Below are 23,970 nucleotides of genomic sequence, written 5' to 3'. Positions count from 1 at the left end.
GCTAATCTCTAAAAATGATATCCCCACCACCACCATGCCCACCGTGTCCCCACGGGCAAAACCTTCAGATATTCGCCCCCGTGTGGCCCCCTCCCCCTGAACGTAGTAGAAGCAAAGACTGGACTTCTGAGACTTGCTCATAAGAAGCCTTGCAGCTGCTACCGGAGCCCCTCGGGAGGCTTGCTGTGGGAGAAACCCAAATGTCCGGAGGGGCCTTCTTACAAGAAAGCGTGTGCTGGTCTCAAGGGAGACAGCCCGGCTGGCCCAGCCCCCCCCCAGGTGAAGCCCCAACCTGTGCGTGAGGAAGCCATCCTGGTCGTACAGCCCTGCAGAACCTTCTCGGAGTCCAGCCCAACACCATCGGACTGCAACCCCATGAGAGACCGAGAGAGAGAGTGACAGTCCACAATGTTTCTCATAAAGCAATAAAGAATGGAACCACTGGCTAGCCAAGCTTTGAAAAAGCATTAAAACAGATATCTTGCTATAAGACATGAGAAATGTAAACAAAAAATATTAATAAACAATTATGGAGATCTTATACCTCTTCTTCGAATGAAACCCTTAGAAATGCTTCTACATTTTCTGGAGTGGTTTGAAGGGGAGCAGGTCTGAACATACAGCACATGGCTGTCAGAAGGAAGGCCAGGTGGTTACACGGGGTCAGCTGGGGGAGAAGGAAGAGCACCATGGTGACCACAGGAGGGCTCAGGAGGCTGTCAGCTGAGGGACTAAGTGATAACAGCCCTGCGTGCTATTTCTCTTACAAACTCCAGAATGCTCTAGAGTTAGAGAGTTGTTTATGTTGTGAGCATAAATGTTGAATTAATTGTGCTAGATTGTGTGGCAACCTTACTTTCCCTAGATTTACATCTTACTGTACTTCAATCAGAGATGATTATGAAGAGCCTTGAATTCAAATTCAAATTTAAAACAAAGGTGAAGACACAGACTGAAACAAAACACAGTTCAAGGACAGTGTAACAAAAATGTATTTCAGATGCAGGAGAAAGCTGGTCCTTTGCGATAGACTTTGTTCCATAGACATCTCATCCCTAACACGCCAAGGGCCTTAGCTAGGGCACTTGATCTCTTTGAGACTTGGTATCTTGAGAACTGTCTTGAGACTATTTCTTCATCTGGAAGAAAAAAATGGTTCTATGATCCTCAGTGGTGGCATAAGTTCTAGGTATGAGACTTAAAGATGGAGAAACAGTGAGCAAGAACTAGGAGCTAGTATATAATAAATATCTGCTGCATGCAAAGCCTGCACTAGGCCCCTGTATACAAACCTACTTCAGTGTTGTCATGGCCCTGCACTGAGGGCTTGGTGTCCCCTCTTTGGAGATGCCACAGCACAGAAAGGTCCAGTCACCAGCCCAGGGTCATGCAGCACGTCTACTCTGAGCAAGTCTCCTAGGGGATCTCAAATGCCCTCTTTTCACTCTGCAAGGTATTACCTTCGCTGGGGGCTCAGCATTCCTGAGACATGGGAGCAAGGCCAGGTCCCTGCCTCCAAGAGCGGACAGGAGGCTGGAACAAACACACACGCACACCAGCCATTTCCACAGAAAGTCGTTTTCGAGATGCAAAGCTGCATTTGAAATGGGTCTTGCAGGATGAATGGGATTTCACAGATGAAAACTGGTAGAGGAAAACTGCACAGGCACATGCGTTCATTCAGCAAGCACACTCACAAGGGCCTGCTGTGGGTGAAGGACAAACTCTGCCCCCAGAGAGCACAGTGAGTGCCGGGAGCTTCAAGCAGCTCTAAGCATTTCTTTTGATGTTTGTTTGGCAAAAGAATTTCTTAGTAAATAGGCCAACTTGCTGTACGCATTTTGCCAAATACACTAAACACTTATGAGAGATTTCCTCTGTCTTTCAAGTTTAAAAATATTAATTTTGGATATCAGTTGTTCCCCAAATCTAACCCAGGTCCTGAGAACCAACAAGGTCCTGCTGCAGGAGCTCACACTCCCTGCATGCGGGCAGCAAGCCCCGCCACCACATCTCTGTGTCTCTGTGTGCAAGAGCACACCGTTTCTTGTGACGAGTCAGTTTCTCTTTTGAAACAACTCAGAAATGTTAAGAAAACATGGAGGACTACTCTCCTATGATCAAGGCAATTTTCCCTATAGTTGATAATCTCTTTCAGTTTCCTGTGTTAACACTCTCATCGGGTAGACGTCAAACACAGGTTCTCCTGTTCTTTCAGCCAGGGTATGAGTAGAGTCCTCTTGTGCTCAGACAAGGCATGGGACTTTGGGGATTTTCTGGAGGATGTACCCTTTTTCATTACCATTTCAACACAAACAGGTATTTCTCTCCAGATAAATCTAGAAATCCGGGCCAGGCGCAGTGGCTCACGCCTGTAATCCTAGCTCTCTGGGAGGCCGAGGCGGGCGGATTGCTCAAGGTCAGGAGTTCGAAACCAGCCTGAGCAAGAGCGAGACCCCATCTCTACTACAAATAGCAAGAAATTAATTGGACAACTAATATATATAGAAAAAATTAGCCGGGCATGGTGGCGCATCCCTGTAGTCCCAGCTACTCAGGAGGCTGAGGCAGGAGGATTGCTTGAGCCCAGGAGTTTGTTGAGGTTGCTGTGAGCTAGGCTGATGCCACAGCACTCAATCTAGACAGGACAACAAAGTGAGACTCTGTCTCCAAAAAAAAAAAAAAAAAATCTAGAAATCCTTATATAAATGGAACTTCAGATCACTATTTTACATTTTGCCGAGAAGAATATGTTAGTGCACAAAGTACAGCATTAGATATAGCTCTTGCCCAATAGGCTCAAAAATCTAAATTAAAAGAAAACAAAGGGACAGAAAGAAAAGCAGTTTCCTTCTCTTCTGCCTCCTCCTCCTCTTCTCCAAAATGTACCGCCCACGGGGAGTTTCTTGGTTGCCTATTCCATGTTCTTTTTCAGGTTTCCCATTTATGGCTGTCACCACCATCACACCAAGTAACAGTAAGCGGGGTATAGTCACATTAATAAAACGAGTGTCTGTTCTAGGGCAGTGTGGGGCCTGTGTAGTGGCTTCCTCGCTCAGAGGAGGGTGCCAGGGTGCGGGGAGAATGCCTGCAGGGTGACAGCAAGGGAGCGCATCAGGGATGGGTTGCGGGGCGCTGCACGGTCCCCACTGTGGGCTGTCGGAGTCGATCAGGCACTCGGCTCACTGGAACTCGGTCCCCACAGCATCGAGGGAGGGGGCAAGCCTCACAAACAACACGTCTCAGTTGGACGACATGATCAGGATTGGCATCATCAACCGTGTGACACGAGCCCACAGCAGACAGCAGTCAGAGACAATGCCCTGGGTTAAAAAGGAATCCACCCCATTATGAAATAGAAGAAACCTCAGCAAGTTGTTGTCTATGTTCTCTGGGCTGACAAAATGGCATTACAATGAACTAAGAGTGGCTAGTCCCTCAAAACCCATGCTAATGAACTTCTAAGTAAAAATGAGCAAAACCATCACTTTAAACAAATTTAGAATTTTTAATTTTTATTTGTTTAAAACCTTCATCTTGAGCTTTTGGGACAAAAAGGGCTAATTCCCTATTTAATAAAGAATAGCTTTGAAACATCACTACTTAATGCATAGCCGCATCAATGTTACAACCACTAATACAGTTGATACTTCTAATGACATAGGTAAACAGACAAAAGTTACATAAAAAGTGTTGCTTAATTGACTTTGACATGCACATACAAAAAGTAGGACCCTCAGGGTAAATACAGAGCTAATAATTACAAGAAACAAAAAATACCAATGAAAAAAAGGTTCTAAAGGGTGTTAGATTTTCATTCTCTTCCTCATTGGACCGTAGCATGTCTTGAATATCTACCTGTGGCTGGGCTAGTAAGCAGGGAACTGGCTTGCCTGAAGGATGAGATCGACTACATAAGGATTTCTTATTTTAAATGCAGGCCTACTCTCCACACGTCCACAGCCTTCAGTCACCTAGCAGTGCCTATATGGAGTTTGAAATCCAAGTCTGGCAGCTCACTGGGGACTTCAAGCAAACCCTTCTACTCTGTCCTTTTAGAGTGCAGCCTTAAAAGGCACCGTGACCATCTGCCGATGAGGTGGAAGACAAACCTCTAGTCTTTACTTTTCAACCAATACCTGGATGGTTTTTAAAGAGTGATTTTTGACTTTGTTTTCATAGATTTATTTTACTAAAATACCCTGTCACGATTGAAAACTACAGCCAGCCTTATTTAACACACCTGAGTCCTCTTTTCTACCTGCTATATGAATACCTAAGCAGATCATTTGTGCAAGAGTTTGAGAACTAACTTCTCCTGGAGATGCCACGTTCAAGTCCATAAATTCTCCCCAAATGCAGGTTGTCGGTTTTGGTTCTCCCTAACTTTAGGAGGAAAGTTATCACCACCCTCCCTGTGGGGTGGCATCTCCAATGACCAAATGTAGTTGTTACTTAAATCAAAACTCTATACCTGCCCTGTCCAATATGGTAGCCGCTAGCCACATGGGGCTACTTAAATTAAAATTACATAAAATTAAAAATTCTGTTTTTCAGACACACAAAAGGCACATTTCAAGTGAAGTATAGTCTCGTGTAGCTAGTGGCAGCCATACCGAACAGCACGGAATGTTCTATTGGGCAGTTTTGCTCTACATGATGAAAGATGGGTCTGCAGGGGATCTCGGTTCACAGAGAACAGTTTCTCCCAGTACATGCACAGCTGAGAATATTCAAATGAGTAAAAACCACACGGACGGCTGCAACCCTCCTTTCCTCTAAAAAACTGGAGGCCAATGAAATGCCAGCAGTTCAGTGAATACAAACCTAAAGAACCAGCACTCTTGTCTGGAACCTGAAACTGTCCCAGATCTTTTCCTGTGACAGGTTTACCACCTCCCATGTGCTTACAACAAACATTTATGAAAATATGGTGAAGCTTCACATAACCAAAATGCTCAAAAAATGCAAGTATTTAAGTTAATTTAAACTTGGGGTTAAAACTCAGTTTCTCCTCACTTTTGTCAAAATTTTCTGTTTAACAGGTCAAGTTTACATCTGCTCTGATAAGGCAGCATTCTACACCTAATGTTAACTAATTCAGGATATTACATTAATTAAAATTCATTGTTCTTATAATTTTACGTAAAGCAATTAACAGATGCAAAAGAATTTAGAAGATTAACCCTAACATTGGACTCCAAGACATACAATGGAAGATAATTTCTCTTAAAAACAAATATTTTGTCTGACTTTTTAATACTTAAAATTTGCCTATTTTTCCCAAAAGTAAAGTACAGGTTTTTTTTTAAGCTGGTTGTGACTAATCAAGTGTAACCTAAACTGACTTGATCTCAATGAGTTGCCTCTGGACTCTCCCCAAAGCCATTATGAATTCCTTAGAAGAAGCTGATATCTTCTCAAATAAGTACTTCATTTTTATAAGTCAGATCATTCTGATATATAATCTTATTTTAGAAAAACAGCCCACAGTTCAGTATATGACAATAATCTATTCTTAGAATAGAAATCTGCAAATAAACAAAAAGTCTCTAGAAGCCTGGAAGCATTCTTTGAAAGGTGTCTTTACAATTTTAGAGTTCCGTAGCTCTGCATCATTTCCAATCATGCATGTAAACAGCTGAAATGAAAAATGACTTCCCTTTATACGTATCTGTTTCCCATTCTGCCTGGACCAACAAGGGAAACCCCTGTGGGAGGAGGGGCTGGCCTGGGGTGAGAATGGGAGAAAAGGCGACTTGCACATTAATTAATGCTCATGCCTCCTCCAGCTCCCCTCTGTTCCCTACATTCACATCCAAGTGCTCAAAATAGGTTAAAGAGAGTATCAAACACAGTTTCAGTGGGGAAGCAATGCTTAAGAAAGGCAACACGCAGTCTTGAAGCTGGGAGAGCCTGATGACAAGCCTCAGGTTTGTTCGCTTGCTCCCCTGAGTTGGTTTTCAACACCAGTGTGCAGAGCCGCCTCCTGCTTCCCTCCAGCTGCCTCCAGGGCTCCCTGCCCAGGGGCCTCCCCAGAGCCAAGACCCAAGAGCTACATCCTCAAATGGCCTTTTTTTCTTCTTTGAAGATTGTCTTAGGTCTATATTTCTAAGGCTACACTGACGATTAGTCAGGTCAACTCGTACAGTGGCTTAGAGTTAAGTCCAAGGATTCTAGGAAACAGCTACCCCAGCAACAGCAACTCTGTGGTCACCACCATCAGTCACGCTCCTCTGAACCCCCGACACTGCTGTGACAGAACTGTGGCATCAGATGCATGCTCTTCCGCATATGGTTTAGACCAATTTATAAGATTAAATAAATGTATCAGAATGGCAATGAAGAATATTTTAACTGTGTTAGCTATTCTGAAATATGTCGAGTATCATCGTAAAAAAATAATTCTCATTAGAATAAAATTAATTTCAAAAATAAAAAAGCTTTTACTATATAATATTTATTGCTTTCCTCTTCTACCATATCTTCAGTTTCTTTCTTGGTACAATTTATTTCAACAATTTATTCAACTATTTCTCTGTGTTTGTACATTTAATGGTTTTTGTTGTTGTTCTCTAAAAACAAAGCTGTAATAACAATAAACATCCTTGTCCCCAGTCTGGTGCATCCTTTGTTTCTCTTTTTTTTTTTTAATTTAAACAATTTAATTGAGGTATAATTGGTATACAAAGAGCTGCACATGTTTAATGTGTACAATTTGATAAGCTTGGACATATGCAAACATCCATGATACCATCACTACAAAGTAATAGACACATCCAACACCTCCCAAAGTTTCCTTATGTCCCTTTGCTTTTAGAGTTTTTTTGTGTGTGTTTGTGTTAAGATCTACCCTCAACAGATTTTGAAGTGTGCAATACCATAGTGTTATATGGCACTATGTTGTTATATATATATATATATAGGCACTATGTTGTTCACAGTTCTCTAGAACTTGCCTAAATGAAACTTTTATACCCCTTGAACAGCAGCTCCCTATATCCCCCATAGGGAGCCCCTGGCAACCACTACTGTATTCTCTGCTTCTATGAGATTGACAATATTCATGGATATCTCGAATAAGTGGAATCATGCAGTATTCGTCCTTCTGTGACTGGCTTATTTCACTTAGCATAATAGTCTCCAGGTTCATCTGTGTTGTCACAAATCGCAGGATTTCCTTCGTATTTTAGCCGAATAATATTCCATTGTATGTATGTAATATATTTTCTTTATCCATTCATCTGTCGACAGACAGTTGGGTTGTTTCGATATCTTGGCTATTGTGAATAATGCTGCAATGAACACAGTGCAAATATCTCTACAAGATCTTGATTTCACTTCTTGTGGATATATACCTAGAAGTGGGATTGCTAGGTCATATGTAGATTTATTTTTTGAGGAACCTCCATATTGTTTTCCATAACTGCTGCACCATTGTATGCTTCCACTAACAGTGTATAAAGGTTCTCTTTTCTCCACATCCTTGCCAACACTTATCTTTTTCCTTTTTTTTTTTTTAATTACAGCCTTCCTAATAGGTGTGAGGTGATATTCCATTGTGGTTTAGATTTGCATTTCGCGGACAATTAGTCATGTTGAGCACCTTTTCATATACCACCTATTGGCCATTTGTATGTCTCCTTTGGAGAAATGTCTGTTCAAGTCTTTTGCCCATTTTTTAATTGGGTTATTTGTATTTTTGCTATTGAGTTGTAAGGGTTCCTTACATATTTTGGAAATTAACCCCTTATCAGATATGCGGTTTGCAAATATGGTTTCCCATTCTGTAGGTTGCCTTTTTACTCTGTTCATTGTTTCCTTTGCTACTGAAGTGCCCTTTGGAGACAGTCCAGTGTGGTAGGTAAGGAGGTGAAGTTTAGACTCATTACGTGAGTTCAAATACTGCCAGTCTCACCGTTCAACCTTGACAAGTAATTTACTCTTTATGCCTAGTTTCCTTGTCTGCTAATCTAGGATAATGTTAACTGAAAGAGACAGGATCACATCTATTAAGGCTTTATCCAATTAATGTTCATCACCTGTTATATAACAGTACATTCAAATTTAACCTACGCATTGGACATATACTTTTCTCTTCTATTCAGAAAGCTTTGTGGATATTTATCAGTAATTCCCAGATACTCGAAGAAATTAAGTTTTAAAAAGTGTTTCTGGATAATAAAACTATGACAATATTTTTGAGAGTGGCCTAGTCCCTAACACTACCTATATACACCAGTCCTAAAACATTTTCTGTGCTAGAGAAAGCAAAGCATTCAAGGATATTTATTTGCAAACAGTCTTACAGATGTAACCAAGATTATCAAGGTTTTTTTTTTTTTAATTATTGGGTTCAGCCTTAGTAGGCTGGTTTCAAAATTTGAAAATTTTCTTATTTTTGTGACATCTTATAACATTAAATCCAGAGACAGCATCAAACACAATTTCAAATGAATGTGTTGCTGTGCTGGATGCTGAGAAGTCCGACTACACATCTCCATCCTCAAATCAGCCATCAGCCCAAGCTAACCTTAGATTCCCAAGAGCACTGACTAAAGAGACCCAGTGAGCCCTTCATTAACACAGTTTCCCCACCAGCAAAGGGTCTGGCAGAGTTTTTACCACATGGTTTTTGTTTGTGTGTTTGTGTTTTGGTTTTGGTGAAGGAGAGATGTCCGTAGACTCAAAGCTACAGTACAAAGCAGACCTTAAATATAAAATGACTCTCATGTCCTCAATGCCAATATCAATAATCAAGGACTTCCTGGCAGCACTTGGAGATTTTAGAGACATCAATAACCTTTCTAAAAATGATTCTGTGACTTTCATTCTAAATGGCTGGGCAAACAAATCATTCAATAGACTGCAGAAAATGGGCCACAACATGACCCGGAGGCACACGATAACGTGCACCATAAGAGAGAACAGGACCAAAATTCAATTTGTAACTAGGTTTCAGTACAGAATTCCGAGTTGGCCTAGGTGGCTGGATTAGATGTGTTGGGTCAGAGGAAGAGCAACTGCATCTCACGTGCAACAAAGAAGGTCTCTCTCTAATTACCCTCCCCCCCTAATTAAGAGCCATGGGTCCAATTCCGTTGGAGGTTTCCTTTAGGTTATCAACAAGTAGTTTTTTAAAAAACAAAACCAAAAACCTGTTGGATCAATTTGGTGGAGGGCAATTTAGAGAGAAACTAGAAAAACTTAAATAGACCAAAGATTTGACCAACTGGCTACTCCTCTGTTGGTCAGGGTGATGGCTTCATTATCCTGCAATGCCTTCTATATTTTCCCCTTTGCTACACGCTGAAGGAGTACAAAAATGCCTAAATCCCTTACATTCTTTAAAAAGAGTTGTTTAAAAGAACTAATCTCATTAACAAGAAGAAAAAAGCCTCCATCGGTACTTAAAGACGATTGTTCCCGCTACAGAAGAACCTTTAACACTCTTCCCATGTGAAAATGTGTAGTAGATCTTTGATTTTATATAACCTAAAGCCCACTGAAAATCTGTCTGCTTCCTCTGACTGCTGCCAAAGAAATTTAATTTGGAATCTAATAAAGTAAAAGGTATCTTCCAACCTCTCGGCTTGCTTTGGGACTTTCAGTGAGGCAGAGTCCATTTCCTGCAGGCTTGGGAAGCTTGCAAGTGAGGATCTTGGGGAAGGACTTGTTGACTGTGCTGAGCAAAATGCTCAGGGAATGCAGGGAATGCAGAATGGTGCTCTGTGTTCTTTTCACTCTGAATTGTTTATACTTGCTTCAATAACCCATATTTACTCCTCAATTGGAGGTTAAATTTCTTAATTCTCAAATTATGGCTGATGCATAAAATTATAAAATAAATAAATATAATTTCAAACATTTCTTGCAGCAACTATTTCCCTACCTCTCTCCCCCTACAAATAAATTTTTAGCAGTGAAGGATGCGTGTCCTTTTTCCCCCCATTTTAATCCCCAGATCATTTAGTCTATTAAGGCCACTTAGTGGAATGACTAAATGACAAAGAAGAAAGAAAGGTGGTCTGAGTAAGAGTTTCTTTTTTCATTTCTGCCTTTAATTATGAGGCTATGGCTTTAAAAAAAAAAGAAAAGAAAAAGCCTCTAGTGATAAAAGAAGTGCACTTCCATGAATGGCAACATTTTAATAATACTTTTAGCATTTGTGGATATATTTTTATTAATAAAATATTTTCAGCTCCAGTTTATGAAGGAATAGACAAATTACACATAGAGCCTGGCAACCTCTTGTGTTTGGTGCTGAAATGATCACAACCTTTGGTTCACATCTATAATGCTATTAGTAAAGTAAACATATACGATAAGGATAGAAACTCTTGAAAGGTAAGAATTGTTGGGAAAAAGGTTCTAAGCTGAAAGCTGTACTAGGGTATCCCTACTAAAACAAGGATAGCCTAGTGATTGTTCTCTCCTGTAAGTGAAATTGAAACATACCTTTTTCTACCAAATTACACAGCATGTGCTCATCGTTTGTATTTGTTGCGGCACTTATCTCACAACAGGAAAAATAAACTGAACATCTTTCTGAAAGAAGGTAACTTTATAAACAGATGTCTGTAATGTCTTACAGTATCCTTTTAAAACAGAACTGCAGAAAGCTTAGAGATCTCTTATTTAATAGTTCTCAACAGATGTTTCCTGGACCACCTGCATCAGGACCATCTAGGGGGCATATTTAACCTGCAGGCTCTCAGCCCTTCCCCAGGCCCAGTAAATCTTAGAGGGTAGAGCCCAGAAATACATAATATAAGCAAGCACCTTATTTCATTCTTCTGTGTACTGAATTCTGAGAACCTCTCTCACCTATCTCTTCCATTTTCAAACGCAGAAACTCTAACACCGGTTGTCCAAGATCAGAGGGGCAGAATTGGCTAGAACTTAATCCAACAATCAAAATATCACACTACTGGCCGGGCGTGGTGGCTCACGCCTGTAATTCTAGCACTCTGGGAGGCCAAGGTAGGCGGATTGCTCAAGATCAGGAGTTCAAAACCAGCCTAAGCAAGAGTGAGACCCTGTCTCTACTATAAATAGAAACAAATTAATTGGCCAACTAATATATATAGAAAAAATTAGCCGGGCATGGTGGCACATACCTGTAGTCCCAGCTACTGGGGGGCTGAGGCAGCAGGATTGCTTGAACCCAAGAGATTGAGGTTGCTGTGAGCTAGGGGGACGCCATGGCACTCACTCTAGCCTGGGCAACAAAGCAAGACTCTGTCTCAAAAAAATAAAATAAAATAAAGAACAAAATAGCACACTACTGCTTTGTAATGTAACGTTTACTAAAAACTAAATTATAGAAAAGCAAAATGAACATTTATAGCAAAACTCTGCAACTATCTTAACAGCAATATTTTAGGCCTTTCTCATTCATTCTTCTATTTCACAAATCTTTGCTGAATGCCCATACTACATAAGGCAGTTCAAGTTTACAATGGAGCAGATGACACATGTATACAAAGAGGCACAATTCCAGGTAGCCTGCAATCAACAGCACAGGAGCAAGTTAACTAAAGGGATCAAAGAGTTCTAAGCAGCCAGCCTTTATCCATCTCTGGTTCAGATGATTAAGAAAAACTGCGCAAAGGAGGGGCTGTTCTGGCCAGGCAAAAAAGGAGGGCTGAGCTACCAACAGATATGGACACAGGAGAAGCTCACCTTACTATTCTTATTCACTATTAAGTGTAAACATTAAAGGCTGCAGCCTTCAGTTACTGCTCTGTACAGGAGTGCTTAATACAAACTGAAAAGGAGAGGTGAAAGAAAACAGGATCCTCCTTCTAGGCATGGCGTTTCCAACTCTGCTTTTCCCTGCCCCTTAAACATTCCTCCTTATTGGGCTCTGGGATAGATCTGGATGCTGCCCTCCTGCCCCCCACTCATGATAGGAAATCCCCAAACTCACCAACAATTCTCCTTTTACAGGCAGGAACTGGGGCTCAGAGGGGTCAGAAAGTGAGTGTGTGGCAGCTACCAGGCTTGGAAGCTGCTGTCCTGAGCCAGGCCCTGCTCCTCCCACTGCAAAGTCGGAGATAGTATCTGGGAGAGGAAAGGGAAGTGCTGGAGGCTGTGGGGAGGGACCTCAGGCTGGGAGGCTTCGTTCCTGCCTCCTTCTCCTCTCCCTACTCCTCTATCAGTAATCGCTTGGTGCTGTGATATTCCAGTACAGTCAGCAGACCGCTGCCCTGTGTTTTTAATATATATATTTTTTGAGACAGAGTCTCACTTTGTTGCCCAGGCTAGAGAGTGCCGTGGCATCAGCCCAGCTCACAGCAACCTCAAACTCCTGGGCTCAAGCCATCCTTCTGTCTCAGCCTCCCGAGTAGCTGGGACTACAGGCATTTGCCACCATGCCCGGCTAATTTTTTCTATATATATTAGTTGGCCAATTAATTCTTTCTATTTATAGTAGAGTCAGGGTCTCACTCTTGCTCAGGCTGGTTTCGAACTCCTGACCTTGAGCAATCCACCCTCCTGGCCTCCCAGAGTGCTAGGATTACAAGGCGTGAGCCACCGCGCCCGGCCTTAATCTTTAAAAAACACAAATAACTGACAATCAGTTTTTCTTTGCTGCCTTGGACCAATGAGTTAAAAAAGAAGTGGAGGAAGGGTAACAGAGAACTGACCTAGAATTGCCAACCTTTTATTCTCAAATCTAAGAACATTTGAAAAAGAAGCAAAATAGAAAAGCCACTATTTCAATCAATCCTTTAAATAGAATACATTCAGATGATAAAAACTACATGATATTTTACCTCATTTTCTTTTTAATCATTTTGTCTTGGACTAGTAAAAATCGCATCATGTGGCTTTATATGCAGCACTTAGAAATGGCTGTAGGCTGGGACCTATAAGCTATAGCTCAGAGATTCAAAAAAAAAGGGGGGATAAGGAGGCTTTGGACAGATGGGAAGGGAAAAGAGCAAAAGCATTCAGCGTTTTTCAGACAACAACAAGTGTAAAGTTCCACGCAACAATTTCAGATTTGGAAACCCCTCATCATCTATAATCCAGGCTCTGCCCGCTCTTTGAGCCAACAGAACCAAACTGGATGAGATGCCAATTTAAAAATACTGCGTGCTCTAAATAAATTTAAACATCAGAAGTATAGGAAAACCATGTCATGTCAAAACATATTGTTTAAGATCCTATGGAATATCTTTGCAAAAGTGAATATTTTTCCTTAAAAGCATATCATGCCACTATCACCATCATTCATTAAATTTTTATTTTACATTAAACTTTTTTTAGTATTTTTTAAAATTTCAGGAAATTCAGGCTAATGTTAAAAGACATGAAGACATGAGACAGAAAACAAAAGAAGTGTTTAGTGTTTAAAAGGAACATAATATTTATTTTTGGATGATGTGTTTATAGGAATCAAATGGGCAACCATCAGATTTAATTTAAAACTGAGTGAATATAAGATAGACAAAATCAAAATACCAAGTACCAACAGTCTGAAAATATGATGAAAAAAGAGATCAAAACACAAACTATAAAATAAGTAATAATAACTAGAATTAGAAATATTTATGACTTATTCAAAGACTGGAAAAATTCTGCAAGACACATAAAAAATAAGATTGGAGTAAACACATCATAGTGCATGTTATATGCTTGGTAGTGAAGACTAAAGATTTTTAAATGGAAAAATTATTTCCCAAATATTAGTAATTTGTAAATTCAACATAAATTTTCCAAAGTTCATCTGAAAGAGTAAACAGAGGAGAATAACAAAGAAAATGTTGAGTGAAGAAGAGTCCTGAAGAAGGAAAGGCACTATTAGATGTTACGTGATTGAAGCAGTGTGGTATACAGGCAGAAAGACAGGCAAGTACTTGAATGATGGACCAGAGCAGATGACCCAGAAATAACACCTGTACATATTAAGAAGACATCACTAATCATTCAAGCAAAAGTAAGGAAGATGATGCCAACTAGGTAGCAATTCAGACCAAAACCAAGGGCCCCCTCACTTGATTCTATATACTGAAATAAATTTCACATGAATTAAAAGAGTTCAACAACAAAAATTTTGTTAAGGTAGAAAAATATATTAGATATTTAAAACACTTCTGGAGAAGAAATGACTTTCTAAGCTAAAAAATAACAGAAGAACCTGAAAGGAACAGAGTAACAGACTTTATCACCTAGAAATTTTAAACTTCTATTTTTATTTGATTATAAAAATAAACATATATGCAAACACCAAGCTGGAAAAAAAAATTATGGTAAAAATAATCATCAAAAGACTAATAGTGGTCGGGTGCGGTGGTTCACACCTGTAATCCTACCACTCTGGGAGGCTGATGCAGGAGGGTTGCTTGAGTTTAGGAGTTCGAGACCAGCTTGAGCAAGAGTGAGACTCCGTCTCTACTAAAAATAGAAAAAATTAGCCAGGCATGGCGGCACATGCCTGTAGTCCCAGCTACTCTGGGAGGCTGAGGCAGGAGAATCGCTTGAGCCCAGGAGTTTAAGGTTGCTGTGAGCTAGGCTGACGTCACAGCACTCTAGCCCAGGCAACAGAGTGAGACTCTGTCTCAAAAAAAAAAAAAAGACTACATAGGTACTACAGTAATAGGGTATTGGGCAGGGGGGAGGGGGGAGGGGAGCGGGTATATACATACATAATGAGTGAGATGTGCACCATCTGGGGGATGGTCATGCTGGAAACTCAGACTTGTAGGGGGAGGAGGGGAAAGGGCATTTATTGAAACCTTAAAATCTGTACCCCCATAATATGCAGAAAAAAAAAAAAAAAAGACTAATAGCTTTCCAAAAAGCAGAATTATAACATTTGTAAAAGATAGCCCAGTAAACAAGGACACATTTTGGGGAAGGCAATTTGGCAATATATGTACCTGGAGACTTAAATACATCTGTATCCATAACCCAGTAACTCCACTTCTGAGAATCTAGCCTAAGGAAACAATCACATATAATATATATTCTCTGTGCATGAAGATGCTCTTCACAGTGAAAAAATTGAAGACAATCTAAAAATATATTAAAGAACAGTTAAGTAAACTATGTAGAATTTTAAAATGATGGTTAGAAAGAGTGTATAATGTTTGAAAGTGTTTATAATGGAATGTTAAAAGAAAAAATTTTTAAAAATTAAGATTGCATATTCAACACTCTGGGAGGCCGAGGCAGGCAGATTGCTTGAGGTCAGGTGTTTGAAACCAGCCTGAGCAAGAGTGAGACCCCATCTCTACCATAAATAGAAATAAATTAACTGGCCAACTAATATATATAGAAAAAATTGGCCGGGCATAGTGGCGCATGCCTGTAGTCCCAGCTACTCGAGAGGCTGAGGGAGCAGGATTGCTTGAGCCCAGGAGATTGAGGTTGCTGTGAGCTAGGCTGATGCCATGGTACTCTCTCTAGCCTGGGCAACAAAGCGAGACTCTGTCTCAAAAAAAAAAAGATTGCATATTCAATAAGGAATACAACCTTGTTACGTAAATCTAGATTTATATATGAAAATAGTAAAACATTTATTAAAAATACTATTATATCCATTATATATGTACACACATATGTGTGTGTGTAAATATGTGTATTTATATATGTACAGAAGCATATATATGTGGTGGGAATATATATACACACACATGCCCATCAATCTGCTTCATGTCTTTAATGTGTTCAAAAAACAAGGCATAATGCCAAGACATTAATGTATTACCATTCATTTCAAAGTATAATATTATAATTAATTCCCAGAGCATCTTAAAGTCCCAATTTTTTTCCACCAAAATAAAGTCATCAAAGAAACACGGCAGTTATGAATCAAATGTATATCATATTTAAACTTAGAAGGCATTTAATTTAAATACAAATAGAATGATTTAGTTCCCTGGAATTGGCAGCAACACACAGACATTCCGGATAAAAGTACTTTATTGTTTCTATTTCCTCCAGAGTAAATCCTGAAACCACATTCTCTCTCTCTAGGCAAGGAGTGGCTCTGGCTCGGTATCTACAGGCCTCCACTAACACCCTCCCGTATTTTCACTCCTGTCACTGGAATGACTGCAGGGTGTGGCCTCACACCCCGAGAGAGGCGCGACAGGAATGCAGGATACAATGGGATGTCGTCAGCCGGACTACAGAGTGGGGTTAAAAGTCCAACAAGAATAACAGGAGAATGCGGAACCCAGTGAGGCAGCCGAGGTGCTCTGGCCGGAAAATGCCCAGGATGCATGCTCCACGGAAGGCCAAGGACTCCGCCCCCCAAGGCCAGAGATGGCTAATGTGGTCCCTTAGTTGGGTAACTAACCCTGGGAAGATACATAAGAGGCCAGGCCTCAAAGTAAATCAAACCCGCAGCATGTTTTAGTGTTAAGTATAAGATAATCTAAGAGTCATTGTCACTTAAAGTGTTTGTAATATTCCAGAAGACCTGCCAGAGTGGTCTTATTGCCCGAAAGCTGAAAGATGTATCAGATTGTTTGTAAATAATACTGATATGTCTGGAGATCACGTGATTACTGTACTTACAAGTTTAGTAGATTTTGTTTAAGGCATTGTTTTTGTTAGGATTGTAAGTTTGTATCTCAGATGTTTTAAATGCTTGAAAATAAAATATGTTAATCCTATAAATGTAGTGTAAAATGTTTAAGAACAATCCAATTAACTAAAATTAATCAACGGTCTTATTTTATGCAAAAATAATTCAATCCATTAATGGAATAATAAGTCTTATAAATAGAAAACGAAAAGGAAAACTAGCTTTTTAAAAAGTGCAACTCCGATAAACTGAATGTCATTTCTAAACACTAGTAACTGCAACAGTTCTTTGTATGGACTGCAGCCCTCCTGGGCATTATTACCCAGCATTTACTATCTCCCGTCTCTCATGCAGCCAGGGTGCAGAGCTGTAAATTAGGCTCCAGGAAGCAGCTGCACTCATGGGTGAGTAACTTTGATAGGAACAGCCAGGTAGTCCCCTCCCCAGCCCTCTCCCACTCTGAGATGGCACCTTAGTAGTTCATCCCATCCTCCAGAGGAAACCCACTATCATGAAGCATTATCAAAAAAATCTTGCTTCCATTAAATATCTTTTCTTCTGTTCAAAAGATCTCTTTTCTGTCATCTTCACTTTCTCTCTTTTGTCCTCTCCCACCCTCTCTTCAGAGCCAATCTCATCCATCAGTGGCATGTCCCCACTCAGCAAAAGTGCCACCATGGGCCAGAGCATGACCATCCACCCCAACCCCGTGTCCACAGCACCAAGAGTCAAAGCCGGACAAAACTGGGATCCTGCTGTCAAGGTAATGAGATTTTTCTTCTATCGTTTAAAATAAAATGGTTGTTATAAGCCATCTGAAGCAAAATGAGAGCTAAAGGGAAAACAGCCATCTGAAGGGGACAGAAGTAGAGCCACTTCATTATTCTGCTTAGCTCAGAATGCCAGCAGTAATGATCCTTAAACTGGGAAAGGCTAGAGATGGGGAAGGGCATTCTAAACAACTGCAAGGTGCAGTGAATTACTCCCACTGCAATGAAAAGCAATTACACGTGGAGACATTGTTGGTGTGGTTTCCCAAAAAAAAAAAAAAAAAAAAAAAAGACAGCTGTCAGGAAATGGAAGCCAGAGGAATGTTTTCTCAGTTTTCAGAAAAGCAGAGTACCATTCTGGAAACTACAGACTGGTAAATATGGCAACGATCCCTAACCAAATTCTAGGACAGAGTGTTAGACAAATGTTCTGTTGTGAAAGGAATAATATATATAGTATGTTCAATACAGAATATATTGAAAAATTATAAAGCCCTCCTTAGCCCTTCACAGAGAACTTGCTGTGACAGTAAATCTCTACCCAGTTGCTAATGGGGAAAGATAATCTTATTTCACCACACCTAAATCTACTGTCTAAAAAGCAGAATCACTAGAAAACCAATGCACAGAGGAATGCAAGACTATCAATAAGGAAAGACTCTGCCAGCAACACGTCTGTTTGTTCCAGTGCAGCCCCAGAAGCCCGACTCCAGAGTTCAGATCAGTGTGTGCCCTGCACAAGGTACCAAGGGGGCACGGGGACTGAGACAGCACCAGTACCAGCCCAAGCTCCACCCCCACCCCAGGTGCCCTGGTGCAGGATCCGTGTCACCTAGGGCAGCAACTTTTCCCAAGATTCATTTTGGGGCCCTACGCACACCTAAAGTCAGAAGCCTAAAGTTCAAATCCTACTTCTTCCACCCAGCACCCCGAAACCCTCCCTGGGCAGCAGCCCTCCTAATGAATGGGGGTGAGCTGGACTTCCAGATGGATGGTGAGGTCTACCTGCCCACAGGAAGGAGGAGCATCAAACACAGTGGCTAGTGCCAGCTTAGGAAAATCTTCAGGGGTCCTCCTGATCTCAAATTCTGAGATTCTGTGACCAGAATTTGAAATCAGAAACTCTGGACACAGATCCTTTTTGGTCATCATCTTTTCTTTGAAGTAAAAATATAAAATGTGAACTATCAGAAAAAGAGGCTTCTCTGAATGGTGTTTTGTTTTTATTCTTCCCATTTGGTAGAGTATAGGCATACCTCATTATATTGCGCTTCACTTTACTGTGCTTTGCAGATACTGAGGTTTTTACAAATTAAACGTTTGTGGCAACCTTGCGTGAAACAAGCCTGTTGACCCCATTTTTCCAACAACATGTGCTCACTTTGTGTTTCCGTGTCACATTTTGGTAATTCACTCAATTTTTCAAACTTTTTCAGTATTATTTTATCTGTTATGGTGATCCGTGATCAGTGATCTTTGATGTATTGTAACTGCTTTGGGATACCAAGAACCAGGCCCACGTAAGACAGTGAGCTTAATAAATGTTGTGTGTGTTCTGACTGCTCCACCAACTGGCTGCCCCCCACCTCTCTCGCTCTCCTTGGGCCCCTCTATTCTCTGAGACACAACAGCATTGAAATTAGGCCAATTAGTAACCCTACAATGACCTCTAAATGTTCAAGTGAAAGGAAGAGTCACATGACACTCATTTTCAATCAAAAGTTAGAAATGATTAAGCATAGTGAGGAAGACAAGTTGAAAGACGAGAGACTAAGAGCTAGGACTCTTTCAACAAATGGTTAGGCAAGTTGTGAATGCAAAGACAGAGTTCTTGAAGGAAATTAAAAGTGCTACTCCAGCAAACATGCGAATGATAAGACAATGAAAAAGCCTTATTGCTGATATGCAGAAAATTTCAGTGGTCTGAATAGAAGGTCAAACCAGCCACAATATTCCCTTAAGCCAAAGCCTAATCCAGAGCAAGGCCCTAACTCCATTTTTAATGAAGGGTGAGAGGTTTGCAGAAGCTGAAGAAGAAAACTTTGAAGATAACAGAGGTTGGTCCATGAGGTTTAAGAAAAGACATTATCTACGCAACATAAAAGTGCAAGATGAAGTAGCAAATGCTGATGTAGAAGTTATGGTAGGTTATCCATCCAGAAGATCTACCCAGGTTAATTGATGAAGGTGGCTACACTAAACAACAGATTTTCAATATAGACGAAACAGCCTTCTTTTGGAAGAAGATGCCATCTAGGACTTTCACAGCTAAATAGGAAAAATCAATACCTGGCTTCAGAGGTTCAAAGGATAGGCTGACTCTCTTGTTAGGAGTTAATGCAGCTAGTGATTTCTAAGTTGAAACCAATGCTCATTTTCTGTTCCTAAAATCCTAGGGCCCTTAAGAATTATGCTAAACCTACTCTGCCTGTGCTCCACAAATGGAACAACAAAGCCCGGATGACAAAGCCTGTGAACCATTGCTTACAGCATGGTTTACCAAATATTTTAAGCTCACTGTTGAGACCTACTGCTCAGAAAAAAAGAATCCTTTCAAAATATTACTGCTCATTGACAATGTACCTAATCACCCAAGAGCTCTGATGAAGATGTACAAGGAGATGAAGGTTGTTTTCATGCCTGCTAATACAACCAACACCCATTCTGAAGCCCATGGATCAAGTAGTAATTTTGACTTCCAAGTCTTATAATTTAAGAAATACATTTTGTAAGGCTCTAGCTGCCATAGATAGTGATTTCTCTAATGGATCTGAACAAAGTAAACTGAAAACCTTCTGGAAAGGATCCACTATTCTAGCTGTCTTTAAGAACATTCACAATTCATGGGAGGTCAAAATATCCACATTAACAGGAGTTTGGAAGTAGTTGATTCCAATGCTCATGGATGACTTTGAGGGGTTCAAGACATCAGTGGAGGAAGTCACTGCAAATGTGCTGGAAATAGCAATAGAACTAGAATTAGAAGTAGAGTCTAAAGATGAGACTGAATTGCTACAATCTTATGATAAAACTTGAGGAATGAGAAGTTGCTTTTTATGGATGACTGTAGAAAGTAGTTTCTTGATATGGAATCTACTTCTGGTGAAGATGTTGTGAACATTGTTGAAATGACAACACAGGATTTAGAATATTACATAAATTTAGTTGATATAGCAGCAGCAGGGTTTAAGAAGATTGATTCCAATTTTGAAGGAAGTTCTCCTGTGATCAAATGCTATCAAATGGTATTGCATGCCACAGAGAAATGATCTATGAAAGGAAGTCAGTTAATGCAGCAAACGTCATTGTGGTCCACATTTCTAACAATACACTGAAAACAACCACTTAGAAAGCGCTTTCTCAAAGAAGACTGAGGCTTTCTCCATAGCTCTCTTTCTCTCCTTCTGCACCCTTACCAGAATCACCCTTTAGGATCCATTCACAGAAATCTGAACTTTTTCTAGCATGTGCTTCAAAACTCTTCCAGCCTCTATCCATTACCCAGTTCCAAAGCCACTTCCACATTTTCAGGTATTTATTATAGTGGCAATCCCACTCCCAGTGCCATTTCTTACTCCATTTGGGCTGCTATGACAAAATACCATAGACTGGTATTAGCTGTAGCTTATCAACAATGAAAATTTATTTCTCACAGCTCTGGAGGCTGTAAGTTCAAGATCAAGGTGCTGGCAGAGTCAGTACCTGGTGAGGACCCACTCTCTGTTAGATGGTGCCTTCTTATTCTGTTCTCACATGGTGGAAGGAGGCAAGGAAGCTCTCTGGGGCCTGTTTTATAAAGGGCCTAATCCCAACATGCTGGCTCCACTGTCATGACCTAATCACCTCCAAAAAGGCACCATTTCCTAATATCATCACTTTGGGGATTATAGGATTTCAACATACAAATTTTGTGGGAACACAAACATTTGAACTATAATGATCAGAAACATTTATATAGAATCTCATCAAATGTCTTTTTTAAAGCAATAATTTCTTTAATTTCAACCAGTAGTTATATTTAATGGTTATATTTCAGAATGCTTCATATAAAACTATTAAATTAAAAAATGCAGCATATTCATTTCATAATGCTAATACAAATTGAGTATCATAAATTAAAAAACTGAAATGCTCCAAAATTCAAAGCTTTTTGGGCACCAAGATAGTGCTCAAAAGGAATGCTCATTGGAACATTTTGGATTTTGAATTTTCAGATTATGGTTGCTCTACCAGTTAAGTATCTACAAATATTCCAAAATCCAAAAAAAAAATCTGAAATCCAAAACACTTCTGGTCGCAAGCATTTTGGATAAAGGCTACTCAACCTGTATAATCTTAAACTGGAAATATTATCCTCATCTTGAATTCTCTTTGGAGTGAAAAAAACAATGAATATATATGCTTATTAAGTATATGAAAATATGTAGGTTGCATATCATAGAAAAACTAAAATGTATTCAATTTTCAATTCATTTTGATTAAATTTCAGCTAGAATGGCTGGTTAAAATGAAGTATGAATAGATAATGTAAGGACAATGATAGGAAGTGTTAAGGTTGTTCTCTAGGAAGGGAATGTGGAGCCTTACTGGGACTATAATGGTTATCTCACTAGGCCTCCATATATTAACACTATTTTTGTACATCTAATCAGTAGCTCTGAAAAAAATAAAGCCAATGTTTCATGAAGCAAAAAGTGACTTCTAAGGAAAGAAGCCCCCAAATCCATGATCCTCCCAACCATTAGGTAAAAAGGTACCTCCACTAGCATGAGAAAAATGACCATCTCTTCTGTTTCTAGTTATATACGGACAAAAATGTTCCAAATCCTTATGTCTTTTGTTTAAATTATTATTTTCCTATTGCAATTTAAGCTTGTTCTCTTTTCTGTTCTCAATTAAGAAAAGTCACCATGTTCCTTTTAACCATATGTTATTGTCTAATCTAACTTCCTATTTTGTTTGCTTCCTCATTACTGTCTTTGAGCACTTTTGTCCTTACCCAACCAGCTATGAGGGCACCTCCTGGGACTGGCCACAGATGTGGCAGAGAAAGGGGCACAGGTGGGCTGGAGGCTACTTGTGACAGGGAGTCGAGGCCTGTCTCACCAGGTGTGTGAGCTCAGGCAATGTGTGGAAACCCTCTGAACCCCAACTCCTTCTTCAGTAGAATGGAAATTGCCAAGTCTACATCACCACCCACAGTTTTGCTGTGGAGCTTCAAGTCACTCTACATTAGGAATTCAATAATTAGAATAAAGTCATCGGTTTTCTTTTTCCCTCTTAGTCAAGGTAAGAGAATCAGACAGGTAAGAGGATCCCACCCACACAAACAAAAAAGCCACCAAATAATCATCCAATAGCAGGAAGCTGGATTAACTTATTCAATAAATACTCATTTACATACTTATCTACTCTGTGCCAGATACTGTTAGAGGTCCTTAGTATACAACAGTGAACAGGCAAAACCTGCTCTCATGGAGCTGCTATTCTAGCAGGAAAAACACAATCAATAAAATGAATGAGTAAAATGTATAGTATGTTAAATGGTGGAAAGTGTTAAGAGAAAAATAGGGAAGGGAGGAAACTCAGAGGGGATGTTAAATGCAATTTTAACAGGGGTTTAGGCAAAGGTGACATGAAAACAAGAATGGCAATGGCGAGAGAGGAACCAGGTAGCTGTCCAGACACACGGAACCACCTGCAAAGGCTCTGGGCCAGGTGTGTGCTTGGTGTGTGAGGACAGCCAGGGTGGCTGGAGCGAGTCAGTGGGGGAAGAGGAGGCAGAGAGGATGAGAAGAGACAGGTGAAGGGCTTCCTAGGCCATGGGAAGGCCTTTGGATTTTACTCTGAGTGAGATGGGAGGCCTGGCTGAGTTTTGAGCGGATGAGTAACATAATGCAGCTTACCTTTTAATGGGATCCTTCTGGTTCTCTGAAGGGTGTGCCGGGAACAGACTGTAAGAGGGCAATGTGAGAGCAGAAGCTACTAGGAGGCTATTGCAACAGTCTAGGTAAAAGATGACAGTTTGGGTGAGGTTGGTAAACGAAGGTGGTGAGAAGCAGTCACATACTGGATCTATTCTGAAAGCGCAGCCCAGGTGGATTTGCCGAGGGACTGCATACACGAAGAGCAGGAGCAGGAGTCCAGGATGGCCCCAAGGTTCTGGCCTCCACAAATTACTAGCTGCATAACCTGTATACATGACTTAATTTCTGACTCTGAGGACTAGATGAGTAATGAATATACATGAGCACATTGTCCAATGCTGGACACAGTGCTTAGGTTCAAATCAACAAGTTGAATGTCTACTTTGCAGCTGGCTCTGACTCTGCTAGGTCCAGAAATACAAACGTGAGTAAGATGTGAAATCTACCTTCCAGGAGTTCACAGTCCAGTGAGAGAAGAACTATTCCTTTACAGTACGGGGTTTCACAGCGGCCACAGGAAAGCACAGAGGAATCAGAAGTCAGCAGGGAAGGGTGTGATTGACTCAAATGGAGGCTATCTAGGAGGGCTGCCTGGAGTAGGTGACAGCAGAGTAATGGGCAGCCTTCTCAGAAGGAAAACTGATGAGAATTGGCATAGCTGGGGAAAAGGCTATAGAGTGGACAATGTGTCGAGGGAATGCCTGTGTGGTACTGAATGATGACTGCT

The 23,970-nt window shown here is 40.4% G+C and overlaps 1 protein-coding gene across 9 annotated transcripts in view; it reads right to left on the bottom strand.

Annotated features, from left to right (window-relative positions):
• Window positions 1-23,970, bottom strand: part of TJP1 (tight junction protein 1) — a 227,886-nt gene that overhangs the window by 140,393 nt on the left and 63,523 nt on the right. The window contains exons 1-2 of one of the 9 annotated variants that reach the window (XM_076004823.1): window positions 11,933-12,207; window positions 11,121-11,241 (exon numbers count right to left, since the gene is read on the bottom strand). The exons of 6 other annotated variants lie outside the window; for them this stretch is intronic. The gene's annotated coding sequence lies outside the window, so the exon portion shown is untranslated. Of the gene's footprint in view, window positions 1-11,120; window positions 11,242-11,932; window positions 12,208-23,970 lie in introns of those variants that run through there. 2 more of the 9 variants (XM_076004822.1, XM_012764596.3) reach the window with 2 other exon arrangements.

The sequence above is a fragment of the Microcebus murinus genome, chromosome 7, assembly GCF_040939455.1.
Source record: "Microcebus murinus isolate Inina chromosome 7, M.murinus_Inina_mat1.0, whole genome shotgun sequence".
Lineage (NCBI taxonomy): Eukaryota > Metazoa > Chordata > Mammalia > Primates > Cheirogaleidae > Microcebus > Microcebus murinus.
The sequence above is the reverse complement of the archived record's forward strand: the minus strand, read 5'-3'. Positions and strand labels throughout refer to the sequence as shown.